The sequence below is a fragment of the Monodon monoceros genome, unplaced genomic scaffold, assembly GCF_005190385.1.
Source record: "Monodon monoceros isolate NGI ecotype Baffin Bay Population unplaced genomic scaffold, NGI_Narwhal_1 Super_Scaffold_10, whole genome shotgun sequence".
In the NCBI taxonomy this organism is placed as follows: Eukaryota; Metazoa; Chordata; class Mammalia; order Artiodactyla; family Monodontidae; genus Monodon; species Monodon monoceros.
In genome coordinates this window covers 34204114-34210113 of record NW_021703766.1, presented here as the reverse complement: position 1 = coordinate 34210113, position 6000 = coordinate 34204114, and positions in this window count along the sequence as shown.

Here is a 6000-nt window from a genome sequence, read left to right as displayed (position 1 = left end):
CCTAAACAAACCCTCCTGCCTGACTGGGTCCAACACTTCCAAATCTCCTGTTATCACTAAACACGAACACATGGAAAGAATAAGTCACGACAGAATGTTGAAATTCTTGAATGGTTTTGCTTAAAAGTATTTATTCCCTTGTGTGTGTGTATAGATACACACACACACGCACACACCCCACATCCACATCCATTCTTGCATATGTTAACTGTTCCTTAGGTGTGCTTTTACCATTTCATCCAATCTAACTTTGGTAGATCCTGCTGTGGTCCTTGTCTAGACTAATTCTCTAAATATTTCGAGAAATAAGAGGGTCTTTTATGTGTGTGTAGTAGTTGATTTTGCTGGCTCTTAAAGCATTATCTTTTATAAATTCGTAAGTGTTAGAAGTGGGAAAACCATCTTTCTTTTAAATTTAGCAAATAGCATTTATGTGCATATGTGCTTATGCCGTCTACACACTTACACTGTAATAGAAATACCGTGGAAAAGCAAACCATAAGCTTTTAACACTGTCAGGCATGAGCTTTTTCCCTCTCATCTCCTCCTGAAGGATGTTTGGAAGAATGAGAGGCCTCTCTGCCTCTGTGTTTATAAGCCGCACCAGAAAAAATGTCAATTCTTTTTTAGAGTCAGGATCACACTATAATAAATGTGAGTCTAAGCAATTGTTCCATCTATAATCACACAATATCCTTCTTTTATTTAGTAAGTGCCAATAAAAGCTAATAAGAAAGCAGTGCCATTTGCATGTTTCATATTTTTACTCAGTATGGAGACGAGTAGTTGAATGGTCTCACTTGGGAGCCAAGAGAGGCGAATAAAGTTGATTTCCTGCATCTCACACGGTCTCTGTAGATTTAGAGAGCAGTGTTTTTTGTGTGAGATAAAACTAAAAAGGTTTTGCTAGTACAGTGACCTGGGTATGCTGCTGGAGAAACCAAAAGTGGCCCTTGGGAAGCTAAAACTTCTCTCCTCTTTGAATGGGCTTTGTTCTAGGATATTTCATGTGAAGATATTGTACTTACCATGGAGTAAAATGTCAAAACCATCACATCCTTGGGCTATAAGCAACTAGGACAGGATTTATGTTTATCAAAATGTTTGGTTATTAAGGTAAGTAAATAGGGCACATGGAAGAAAGATAATGCAGAGGTGTGGGTTCTGGAGTTAGAAAACCTGGTTTCAAATCCTAGCTCCACTTGCTGAGTGATCTTGGGCTAGTCGCTTAACCTCTCTGAGCCTCAGTTTCTTTCTGTGTAAAATAGGGCGAAATAAAAGCTAACCATATGTTTGTTGTGAGTGTTTAATGAGTTAATACATAAAAAACAATTCACAGGTAATAAGTGCTAAATAAATGCTAATTATTGTGATTTTTATTATTATGTATTAAGAAAGGATTTTCACAACTAAGATATCAAAAGAAGTGGAGATGCTGAGGAATTCTTTGGCTTTAAAAGATAAATTCCAGTACAAAATGAGGTCCTGACAACCAGATCCTCAGACTTTATCTGGGGGAAATGTATAAAGGTACCAAAAATTATTTTGGTTTTTTTTTTCAAATTATAACAAATGAACTCTTCATTCCCCTCTGTCCTCCTCTCCCTTAGCACTGTGTCTTACTCTGTGGTCTGTGAATGTATTTCTCTTCTGAGTTTGGCCTTTTTTTAGAACTAGTTGTGAATTCTTTATTCTCTCACATAGACATATGACAGTGGGGGAGGAGGGCATGTGTATTTCCTAAATTTTAGCAAGAAATCTGTCTTGCCATCTCCATAGAGTGGAAAATTCAGCAAGGAGAGTCTGTTAGTTTCATCCCCCTTTCAAATCACATTCAACAGTGTACTCAGTGCCTGGCGCAAGTCTATCAGACATTTTCATCATGAGTAAGAGTGAAGCTTCAGAAGTTTGGGGTAGGTGTGAATTTTGTATCTACCAGAGGGAATCCTTAGCCCTTGGGGTGGCTTTTCAAGATGGCTCTGCAGGTGCCCCACCCATATTTGCTGCATCTTTGTCAGACAGGCTGCCCTTCAGCTACTGGAACCCACTTTGTCCATAGCATAGGAAGCTGAAAGTACCTGGGAATTAATATCTCCCTGGAGGCATCCTTAACCAATGGCTGTGGAGTATATGGGGATAAATATCCCAGCTGCCTCGCCCCCTTGACCAAGCTAATTCCAAGGCATGTGTTTTGCACAGTTTTCCAGTTTCCCTCTGAGGTTCAACTACAGTCACCCACCATGATAGCTGACTTAGTAATGCCCCCCTTGTCCAGCCACCTTCCCTTCCTTGTCTCCCCTCTCCCTTCACCTTCCCAGGCTCCCTCTACTTCCCAATAAACCACTTGGTTCTCACATCCTTGGCTCTGGGTCTTTTCTGGGGTTTCCAACCTAAGATGGTTCATACACTTAAAATGCAGAAGGGAATCTGCTAAGCCTGGTTTAGGCTTAAAGTTGGGCCCTAAGTTGGCTGGGCACACTTTGGCAGACCACTGCTTCCCCTGGGTTTGGAATTCTACCCACTCAGAGCTCAGCGCATCAAGGGTGCAGACCTGTCAAGGCTTAGACTGTTGGGGAGGTGGGCAAGGGCCGTAGCCAGCCATTCACTCGCTCAGCTTTCCTTCTGCAGCACAGCCGATTCGTACTGGAGGAGGGAGATGTTAGTAGCAGTGGTCAGGCTTCTAGCATCTAGCGTGCTGTGAATGCTGGCTGCTAAGCATAAGTGGGCCTCCACAAACGCTCCTATCCATTTCATCCACTCTCTCTACAGAGCTATCAGACGAGCGCTTTACTGTTTTCCCAGTACCAATCTAGCTAAACCAGTCACCTTACCCACCAGTGTATCAAAGAAAACACCTGATTCCCACAAGGTTTTCTATCTAATGGGAAAGAAGAGATTGGTCCACATGGCCTCTCATCGCAAACCAGCTCATTCTTTGGCAGTCTGAGACCAAGACTGCACATTTAGCCAGGTGGATCTCTTAAAAACATCTCCTTTACCATAGTTCCCACTTCAGACTCTGATCCCTATCTACTTTCTTGTTTTGCTTTATCACCTTTGTGATGCTTTAATGCTCAGCCCACCAGCTGAAGCTATGTGAAATCCATATCACAGTATATTAGCATTCCAGAAAACACGCAATCCCTCAGTAGACAGTAAATTTGATTTTGCACAAGTGGTGTCCTTTATACTTTGCTCATAAGGCAATCTCTCAAGTGTATCTGTTTTTCTGAAACACAACACAAATAGTCTGGTGGAGTAAAAATGGGTTGCGTGATGGGTTTTGTGCTCAGAGGCAGAAAGAACTTGGACAAAGCCGCCACGCTGATGTTCTTATTTACAGAGGTTGTGGTCTGGGAAATTAATGTCTGTGGTTGCTCAGTAATTAGGAAAATTTAGGACCCCTAGTGCTCCAATATCTTGCATTAAAGGTTGTGTGTCATCGGTGTTTTGATGAGAATTTGCTGGATTCCTGTCATTAATAACAGGCATACGCCCAGCAAGCAGTAGAGTATACATTACATTTAATCAATTTGCTATCTGTATTCATTATGTATGTCCTCCATTTTGAGTCATGAAAACTAGAAAGGCTGTTACAAGTAGAAAGAGCATCGTGGATTACAAATGATGTAGCAAGAGCATAAGTGCTATTAATTGGTCAATTGTGCTTGTCAGTACATTTAAAGTGATTAAAGCAGAAACATTAGAAGGGACATGAATGTGCTTAGGAAATAGAAGCCCAAGAACGCTAGGACTCTCCCAAATCCCTTGTGCCCAAATAAAGGCAGCAAAATCCAATGGCATTTATTACAAGATATTACAAGATATAATACAAGATATTACAAGATATATTACAAGATATTACAAGATATTCGTTCTCCAAGTGTTTGTTGTGCCGGGGATTGTGCCGAGTGCTGGGAATACAGCAGAAAACAAAATAAATGAAGTCCGTGACCTCAGGGGCTTATATTCTGGTAGGGAGGGAGAAGAGTGAAATGAGCAAGTAGATATATAATATCAGTAGTGGTCAGACCTGTAAAGACCACCGGAATAAGAGAAGGGCATTGAAAGTGATGGGTGGTAGTGAGGACAGGTCTCTTTGGGGAAGTGATATTTGAACAGATGAATTGGCCCAACACCCCAACTCCCATCCTAACACTCAAGAAGAAAAGAAAATTCTTGTAATTATTTCTATTGGCTTGACCCAGTGGAAGGGCTTTCCCAGAGCTACAAAACTCACACGATCAAACCTTCCCACTGTAGCCCCCTTCTGTGGTGGCGATCCTGTTACAGTGAAAACTGATATCATTGACCATTTTAATTGCATCCACCCAAACTCCTTACCATGGTGCGCAAAGCCCTACGTGATCAGGCCTCACATTTTGTACCACCCTTCCCTCACTTGCTAAGCTCTAGCCCCTGGCCTTTCTACTGCTCAAGCTGCCAGCTCCTTCCTGCTTATGCATTTGCTGTCTCCCTGCCCAGTACAGTCTGCCCTCTGAATCTCAGACCTCACCTCGCCAGTCACCTCTCTCAGAAGCCCTCCCTGGCCACCAGGCAGAAGTCGATCCCTGGTTCCTCACTATTAGATCCTCCTGCTTTGTTTTCATCAGGGCACTTGTTATCGGAACTGCATGCTGTTACTTGCTTCTATCCTGTCTAGTTCCCGCAATTGAATATAAGCTCCATGAGATCAGGCGTACATCGCCTGAGTTCATCCCTGTTTCCCAGTGCTTAGAGCAGTGCCCGGCACCAAGAAGAGGCTCAAAGGCCTGAGACAAATGAAGGAACATGAGACTCAATCAATCAGTCAGCTAACCAGCCAAAATAAGGCCCCAAATTGACAACTCAGCTTCTACTGTGGAATTCAGGTAGCCATCTCAAAAATTTTGCCTGAAAGGCACGTGGAAGAAATGGGTGTTTATTCTGAGCAGCGTTCTGTACAGTTTTGGGCAAATGAGAGTAATTAGGTACTGCTGCTACTTGTGCTATTTTGCCTCATATGTCTAGGATCTATTGCTGTGCCTTTTTAAATAACTTAATATTTCTTTTCAATATATTGACTCATTTTTACAGGCTAAATGCTATGTCACTGTCTTTGAGTGTTTGCAAGTAATGGAAGGTGGGCCCAGAGTGAACCATGGTACATTAGTATGACAGCGATCCTGCTTCTTTAGAATTGATGATCCTAAGACTTCTTGCTTAGTGTATAGCATCTGGGAAATACATCAGAAGAGGGTGATATTGTCATGTGATGTCAGTATCAGGATTCCAACTTCCATTCGGGATATAATTCATAGCAGACTCGTGAATGTTTATCATGTACCAGACTCCACGGCAGGTGCTGGGGTACCAGGTGAAGAAGGCAGTGTTGCTACCAGGAAGAGCTGACAGTCAACACTGGTGGCTCTAAACCCACCTGCATGCTACAATCACCTGGGGGTCCACTATATATGCTGAGGCCTGGGCCCCCTCCCAGACCAGCTGAATCAGAATCTCTGATTCTATGGCCAGGGGCTTACACATCCATATATTTTTAAGCCCCAAGTGCTGGGCAGCCAGAGTTGAAACCCACTGGTCTCGTAGAACAGGCAATGGGACGAGGGCCATAGTAACAGCTGGTAGGTCTGCACTGGAAAATGGCAGTATTTCTCTTTGGTGCATAACTCCAACTCAGAAAGAAATGTTTGTGGGGGTCAGGTGGCTAGATGACCTGGTGTTGTACAATAGATAAACGTTGCATGTATTCACTCCCTCCCACAAAAAACGGATGAAAATTGGCAGACACCATCTGTTAAATGATTATTTTTTTCCTACATAGGGCCAAATAAATGATTTTATTTTTCTATATAAGCCAGGAATTGGATATAACATCGTTAAGCAAAGAAAGAATAGTGTCTTTCTTAACTGGCAGACATGAGAGAAAGGAAAATATGAGAATCCACAGGGTAACCATCAAAGGGAAGGAATTAACATGTCCTCTAAAATTATTTTTAAATG